Consider the following 9,334-nt stretch of genomic DNA (forward strand, 5'->3'; position numbering starts at 1 on the left):
CAGGTTTTTCTCTAGTGTATGTCCTAGGAATGTCTTCCAGGGACATGTTCAGACTCCCATGTGAATTTTTAACAAACAAGGATGTTAAACAAGAATGACATGACATCCGAAGAGCATCCAGGTGAGAATCAGAACACCTCAACAAGCGATTCAGTATAACAATGATCATTTCATTCTTGTTTAATATTGGCGAACAACAAGATATGTAATGATACATGGTACTTCCCAGCAAGCGACATAGTATAACACAATGATCATGTTATTTTATTGTTTAACAAAAACCACAAGAATGTAATAATTCACTGTGTTATATTAGACACATTCAGCGGACTTAATAGTTGAGTGAGCGCTCGCTGTTATTGATATATTCTTTCAGATCTAAAAAATGTTGATTGGATGATCTAAAAGAATACATCAATAACAGCGAGTTAACTTACTCAACTATTGAACGCAATGTGTCATTTGTGTTTCTTGCTGGAAAGCATCCATTCTGTGTCACATCATGTCACGTGTGTCTCTTGTTGGAAAGCATTCTAGGACAGTAGATGACATCCCAGCGCCGCCACTTTTAACTCGCCGCGCCAATGTTATGTATAGCGTGTTGGATGCTTTCTCACAGTTTTGATCGCAGAAATTATTTGCAATTGTTAAAAAAACCTTTTGTTAAAAAACAAAAAGGTACAAATTATTGAGGGGACATTGCATCCCCAATAAAATTTTTGGGAAGACAAAAGTGGTCTGCCCTCTTTCTTAGTCAGCGCTTATGCTCAAGAATCTTAAACAATAAAATCTTTTTAATTTTACAGATGGTTATGCTTTGGGATGAAATTTATTGTCGCGAATCAATACTTCGTGAAGCTCTTGGGGCTTCTTCGAAAGCATCACATTTAGTCAGACGTCTTCTATTAGGAGTTTTTAAGAAAAATACTATCTGTCATGTAACACTCACGGGACGGCCACCACGTGCTGCTGGTCGTGAACAGAATGCTTCAGAGCGATTGTTTCCATTAGATGAGAAAGCTAAGATTGCAATAATAAGTAAGTTTTCTCTCTTAAACGCATTATTATTTGATATTCATATTACATATGTGTTATATGTGACAATTTTTTCAATTTTTAGAATATTCACAAAGTGTTGCAAAGAAAAAAGGCTGGATAAAACAATCATCAAAGTCGCTTCTTCTTGTAATGACGCAGCGTATAGGTGAAATTAAGAGAGAAATAAAGAGACATAAAAAGTGAACAGCAAAGTGAATAGCAAAATGAAACGGATTTAACACACTAAAGAAATAATTATTATATTTTTGTAAAATATATATTAGTATAAACTAGAGCTCGGAAAAAGAACTGGATAACGTAAAATTCGGGTATCCGCCCTTAGATCCGTTACTTGTGTATACAAAGCTCTGAATCGGTTTTGCGGGCATTCACTAATTCAGATACGCGCAGTACCGTGTACGATGCGAGTATCCGTGGGATCGTTTGTAATCTGTGGAATTTGTGAGCCATACAGATACCTATTTCGATGCGGATATCCGTTATATGTTATAAATGGCTGTATTCAGCAGAGTCAACAATTGAGTGAGCGCTCGCCGTTATTGATGCATTCTTTCAGATCTAAAATGCTGATTGGATGATCTAAAAGAATACACTGTCCGCTGAATACGTCAATTATCTACGTATAATTTTGTCAATTTAATAAAATAAATGTAATACGAAGGCCAAAACAATTCAAATTTAATGTAATAAACTAACAGATAATATAAGAACAATTGAGAATATAAACAGATGTTTCTTCCTTTGGGTCATTATCAATGTTAAGTTTACTAATTATAGTTATATACATATAATATAACGATTATAAATTATAGTTATATAGAATACAACTATATAATGGTAACGTGGCCAAAATCGAGAATAGATACATAAAAAAATACATAATTATATAGACTTTAATTAAGATATAATCCATAAGAAAGCTTCGACGTAAAAGCCTCGCACGTAACAATTCATTGTTAGTCAAAATTTCTGAAGAATCGCAGTACAAATTTGATAACATGATATGGTAACGCCAATAGAATCGTAGTATAAAATTGGATGACAAAATATGGTAATGCCAATAAAAGGTTCAAGCAAATTCGGAAATTTTATAAGTAGTTAATCGAATAAATAAAATGGAAGAATCTGTTAATATACAGAAACATATTAAGTAAAATGAAAAAATAAATTAGGTTCATATAATTTAAAATATAAAGTGTAAAAAGAGAAATGTGTACATAATAAAAATTGATATCTTAAAAAGTAAAATGTGTTGTGTAGTATGGTATATAATAAAATATAACAAAGTACGATCGAGTCAATATATAAAATAAAATAAAGATTAGCGTGTAAGCAAATACGATAGAGATCATCGTTACTGTCTAAAATACTATTGTACAATAAGAGAGTCAAACTAAAAAAGAAGGAAATTAAAAAGGGAAAAGAGATTGTATAATATACAGATAGGATTCCGGTAATGATTCTGTTTTGTCATTTTGCCTATTTAAGCTCTGTTTCTGTGTTTTGATATGAACCAGTTCTGAAATTAGTCGTTTGTTATACGATTCACTAAAATTTTAACACTATTCCAATCAAAATCATGATTAAAATTAATATGATAGTCACACACAGAAATAACAAAAGGAGATCCTGTTTTCTTATTTATGTCTGCCATATGTTCATTTAATCTAGTTTTCTTTTGGTCTAATCAACATAACTTGCCTTACAGTTCTCACAAGAGATTTTATAAACTATTTCTTGGTGGGAATACAAGTCGAGGTGATCTTTACCCCTTTTTATGTAATTTTTAAGGTGTTAGGAATGGAATAGGATAATTTGCAGACCAAGTTTGAGAGCTATAGGCATAAATTTTTCCGAGACAGACTTAACATACACAGTAAAATATTTATCTTTGGAAAGGTTAAATGAAAAAGAGCATACAGCCACACTACAGATGTAAATAAGTTCTATATTAATAAACAATTCCAACAATATGTAGACGTTTCGGTCACAATCTGACCATCTTCAGTACAATAATTAAAAACATTAAATTATTTAAAAACTAGATACATAATTCGACCTTTAATCGTTATGTTAGTTAGTACATAATTTCTAGCGTCTTTATTGTGCCATTATTCGCATCGGTATCCGTGATTTAAACAATATTAATTACATTAAATTTTAACCATTTATACATTACAATATACCACAATACAAAATTCGATCGAATTTAACAGTAGACTGTACGGTTTTCTTCCTTTCTTTATTGTATGGAATTAATCTCATCGATCTAAGTAGTTAACATCGATTGTAATTACTGTCACGCCATATCACGCTCTATAATACCGACGAGCCGCCACAGAGAGAAGCAAATGCTCATTTCAATTGTGAAAGCACATTTTTTAATTCAATAAAGTTATTCTCGTATTCAATAAATCCGTAATATGTTAGACAAAGATGACTTTTTATAAAACAGTAGTAGAATTACGCTTATCCTGTGGCGCGGGACTCCTCCGTATACTGAACACTGCGATAATTTTTAGCACTTGAGAATTCGCACAATCGTAATGCCAAAGGCCCAAATGCTCGTCTATTTATAGTGGAAATAAAGGAAAAAGAGGAGGAAGAATAAGGAAAGTCTGGCGAAAGGGCGCCGATCAGTCTGGCGAAAGGGCGCGTTCTGATTGGTCGAGGAGTGAAGGGAGGGGGTAATTAAATGGTATGTTCTGATTGGTTCGCCCTATACTCACCCAAGATTTGATTGGTTCGCCCTATACTCACCCAAGATTTAATTGGTTCGCCCTATACTCACCCAAGATCTGATTAGCTCGCTCCATATCTACCCAAAAGGTGATTGGAGAGGGTGAGTGGTAGAGCGCCTTAGACAAAATAGAGGTTTGAAAAATGGTGAGTGGAGATTGAGATTGCAGCATTCTTTGTCGCGAGGCTAGAGTACGAACAGCGGGGAATGTATAGCGGTCGAATTTTATGACGGTCGCTTTTGTTGTCGCGGGCAACGTCTCCGACGTGTAGACGATTCGGTGAATGTTATTAATGTATGAGAAAGGAAATCTTATACGGAAAATTTGCGGGTCTAGAGAGAGACTTGCTTTGTTCGGAAGAATTTTGGGGGAGGTAAAACAGGAACGAACACATTCAGCAGTTGCGGCGTGTCGTCTCCGGTGTGACGACTCACTCGTTCGAGCGAGAGAGTATGATTTCTATGGTGTATGGCAAGGATTTTATGAATTGTATTGTATTTTTTGTACTTTATTTAAAAGTTTATATGCATAACGCGGAAATAAGCAGAGAAAAAAGTTGGTTATTGGAAGGTACGAGTAATTAAGAAATGAGGGTTTATGTTATAAAAATATATTTATTGATACAAATTTTTTTCAAAGAAGAAGAAATACATAGTTTGTATGAGAATAAACTAAAAACGTTTTAGTAAAATTAAGCCAAAGATTCTCGTTTCGAGAGAATTATATGAACAATTTTGTTATATCTTAACGAAGTTAATTCCAAAAATATTATATTGAAATACATATCAAGAAAAGTTAAGTCGTTAATTTGTGTACGCACATTACGTTCTATATCTTCGCAATTACCACGCAGTGTTAATTTTAAAATTTCCTGATTAATAAAACATGCGGGTAATTTCAGTTCGATTTCTTGAATTAAATATAAAGCACGCTTATTAACATTATCGGATAAAGATTCTAATTGTTTTAAACGCGCATCGACGCACTTTACAATGCTTCGCAGCCCGAGGAAGGTGGTTTTCTACATTACAACTGCCGCTACGTAGGTTCTCTGTTTCTTCGCCGGAGGAGTTGAATCGAGCGCGTCCTCTTTTTTTCCGTAATACTGTAATAATAAACCGTAATAATAAACTTTTGTAATATTTAGCCACTTTCTAATATTTAAAATTTATCTTTGGATTTGTCTTTTTAGTGTGAATAAAAATTATTATTTGTTTTATTTTTATTGTAAATATGGTAGTTAATTCTGTTATATACAGTGAAAAAAATGAAGATAAGAGGATTATCTAAAAAAGTGTTAATAGCATTAATAAAATTCTTTTGTTAAAAAACTTAAGATGAGATAATAATACAATTCTATCAACTGCACCATAAATAACTCCTCTCTTATGACACAAGGATGATGGGAATGGAAATTCAAGAATCTACCTGAAAAAGTTAGTTTTTGATACTTATCAAAAATAATTTTATTTTCGTCGACAATAACAGTGTCCAAAAAATTCAATCTCCCATTATCCCTAAATTCTATAGTAAACTTTAATCTTGTATGTAACGAATTAAAAGCGTTAAGAATGTTATTCGACAGTTATGACATTATGTACTTTAATACACGCGGGCAATATGAAGCGATATTATTCAACAATTTTTCTCATTTTACATTTTCTTTTATTAGAAACTCTTTTGGTAATGATACTTGTAATTTATTTAAAAAATTGTTTAATTCTGTCAAATTAAGCTTATTGCTTATACGTGACGTAAAGTAATTAAGCTTATTAATTAAGATTTTGGGAGATTTATAATTAAATTTGTAACGGAATGCCAAAAGGCTCCGATCAGGTGTAATGACTAGCCATAGATTGTGTGTATAGCGTATTGTATTATTGTGTCTATAATCAGTTTTATGATTCTAATGCAGAAATAGATTCCGATTATTCCAGAACTTGCGTTGCCAAAGGAAATAAAATTTCCCCAGATTTTTTCCCATGTATTTTCTGTGATTTTCTGGATTGAACTCTCGTCTAAGAGATGTGTTCGCATATGTATTACCATGCGAACTAACAGCAGTGATGCTACGTCGGTAACTCCATTAACTGTTTGTAATTTAACTTCGCTAGAAAGCTCTAGACTGATACGCGGCGCGCGTATCGATATCCGCCACATTTGCGATACGCGGACTTCCGCCCGGGCGTGCGGCAGTTGTACAATAGACACCAACGCGCAAATATTCTGCCCGCAACAGCCGTCGAATCTTCGAATAATTTTCGACTTTTTACGTTTTGTGACGCGCATACCCCACCATCCCGTCGCGAACCTAAAACGTAGCGATCGAGCCTGTATCAAAATTATTGTGAACTATTAAAATGTGTTGCATCCAAATTACTAGTGGACCAGTGTTGCACCTCGTGTTGGCGTCCCGATCCTGAACCCGCATTTATTTCGTTTCATGTTCACGGGTTTACGATCTTATTGATAATCGTCACCCGACCCGAAACAGATGTGAAAGAGAAATTCCTCGACAGGCTATTGGTTCGCCTTTAACTCCTCGTGCCATAATATTTATCATCCCTCCTTTTTCAGTTGAGAACATTATGTGATCCCGTAGGGATCGTTTCAAGATTCGTGTCACTGTATATGCCGCTTGCTGCTAGCGATTCAGGATTTGTATAGTGTAGATTTTGTCATGGGTTTCATAATTATTGAGGATAAAGAGTGTTCGGGAGTTGGTGTCATACAATACTATCCATCATTTAAAAAGAACATTGAAGGTATGACACAATTATAGAAATAAGAAATTTGTGTGCCTGTTTTGATTAATATATGCGTTTGTGGGGATAAAAAGTATGTCTCGTTACCTTTCTGAACTGAAAGTTCTAACATTCTTTAACATGTTGAATTTTGACATCCACTGGAGTGCATTTGATGATATGCACTACTTCTCCAAAAATGACGATCATGTATTCAGGTCCTTTCATAATCTAATACGCCTTGCAAAGAGCTAAATACTTTTCCGAATATGGATCTATGAGCATCACCCTTTGTTATGTATCGTGCGCACTAAGATAATTTCTTATAAAGGCGTGATCATGCTGAGCGTTTCTTCGCATCCTTCCACGAAGTGAGTAAACGCGATATTATTTTCGTCAAAATTAGGTACAGCTTCTAACGCATCTCTGATTGAAAAGTAAAAAAAATTCCCGAAATTAGAGTCGTTAGATCCTGTTGTAATTAAAGTACCTTGTGATTGTTCTAAATATTGCTACTGCTCCTGTAGTTGGCGAATAACACGTTCTTGTTGTAGTCTTCGTTATAATTCGGTGATATCCAGTTCCATTGTCATGAGGGTGTTATCCGTACCGAGATTTTTTTCTGGCGGAGTATGTATTACTTTGCTCATAGATAAAATTTTTACACAGCTTAATTACTTGCGATTTTTTTTTAGCACAGCCCGACACCGTTGTCACCAAATTTGTTACGTCGCGTCGCTGTTGAGATTTTTCTCCGGTTTTAAGGTCAATGCATTTAAGCAATTTACTCGAGGGTCGGAGATTAAGTTGTGCGGTTAAAAATGTTCACTAGGAAGTATTGAATATTACTCGGAAGGGTAATTTTGAATCCGGTGCCAAAAAAATTACGAAGCTTATAGACGAATCTGTGTGGATCGGATTTTCGAATGTCTTTGTAGTTAGGAAACGCGAGATTGATTTCCAACCGTTTGAGGGAATATACACTTTTGCGGGGTGAGTCTTTCGGGTTTTTTTTGGTTTATTAATTGCGCTAATTTTTGGAAATAGGGGAAGGAATCGTAGTTTGAAATAAGAGCTCATTTTATTTGAAATCTCAATCTCTTCTCTCGCTGTCTTCGTCCACCATTAATTGGCATGGAGGTAACACAAAGAAATTATCAATGATTCGAAGGAGTGTCATAAGACGGCGGCCACACTAGTGACAGCAATAGTCGTAACAGCCCTTCGAATATAAGACAATTATGAATACTCCGAGGAAGCGATATAAGACGGAGACCACCCTATTGGCAGCGACAGTCACAATAGTCTCTCGGATACTCACGTGTATATGTAGTTGAATGAGACGCAGAGCAGAGATTTAGATTTCAGCCGATTCAGTTTAGTATTTTTGTTTAATAAGTAAAACAAAACAAGGAAAAGAAAAGAAAAAACGAACGAATAGGTTTCTAACGAAGCGCGAGGATGGTTCTCACCTCAATTTCTAATTATGCTGGATAAGTTCTACTTTTGCTCTTTTACACACTCTCAACGTGGAGGAAGGCGGGGGAGGGGGAAGGCGAGAGAAAGTCCCGGCGTTGCCACTGCCGCCGCCTTCTGTAAGATAAAAAAAAATATAAATAAAAAAATATATAACGATATATAAGAATAATAATATATAACGTAAAAATATATAAATATATGAGTATTTCTTTAAATTGTATAAATCAGATTTTATTGAACTTACAATTCCAATCTTCTTCAGGCTCCGAATCAGGCAGGTATGGCCGAAGAGTCCGCCAGGTTAAAGTCGGTTTCGTACTCCCACAGTTCCTCGTATTCTTCTCGCTCTCGCTATCTGTCACTGAGAATTATTTGCGCGTTAAAAATGTTTATGAACCCTCGTATCTGCACACGACTGCGATGTGTTTCCTGAAAAAGCAAACTAGAAAAAAGTGAATTAGAAAATACTTTATGTATAATTTATAAGGTATAATTTATAATTTATACTGAACTTACCAAGGGGATAATTTGTATCCCCAATTCATTTCTGAGCCGCAGCCTGACTTGCGGCTCATTATCGACCATAACATACTGGAAAAAGAAAAATTAAATATTAGACAAAACAAATTTAATAAAAAAAAATTTAACATATATATAAAGAAAAAACTATTTACCCCTGCAACAGGATACTCATAGCATATCTCAAGTATCTCTTGTAAGTTGCTCATTGCGTCTTGATTTAGGTAAAAAAATTTAATTATATGAATAAAACAATATGATAACAAAAGTTTTTTATTCTAAAAAGGAAAAAAATCACACTATCTGTCACTATCACTATCACTTAATCACAAAACGTGCAAAAGTATTCTACTAAGTGCTTACGATGAGTAAATATAGATGAACATTGATCACATTTAGGCGATCTTTTATGAGTTTTATTTTTATATGGTATTTCAAACATTTTAGTTTTGAAAACTTTCTCATACATGTTACACTTAAAATTTTTATTAATGGAATGCTTCACCTCTATATGGGTTTTTAGATGCTTTTTTTGACTACAAAATAACCGTGGCAACATTATTTTGTTATCAATTGATTTAAGTATAGACATTGAATTACTAAATAATTTATCTAATTTTTGTTATTCACTTAAATATTCACGTAAATAATTTTCCACAAAACTCGCATTGATAAGGTTTTTTCCCTGTATGAGTTATTTCATGATAACGCATATGATCTTTATTTAAATGTTTTATTAAATCTTTACTTAAATGTATATATATGTTACGTCCGGCGGACTCATGCGACTCT

The sequence above is a fragment of the Trachymyrmex septentrionalis genome, unplaced genomic scaffold (assembly GCF_001594115.1).
Source record: "Trachymyrmex septentrionalis isolate Tsep2-gDNA-1 unplaced genomic scaffold, Tsep1.0 scaffold108, whole genome shotgun sequence".
NCBI lineage: Eukaryota > Metazoa > Arthropoda > Insecta > Hymenoptera > Formicidae > Trachymyrmex > Trachymyrmex septentrionalis.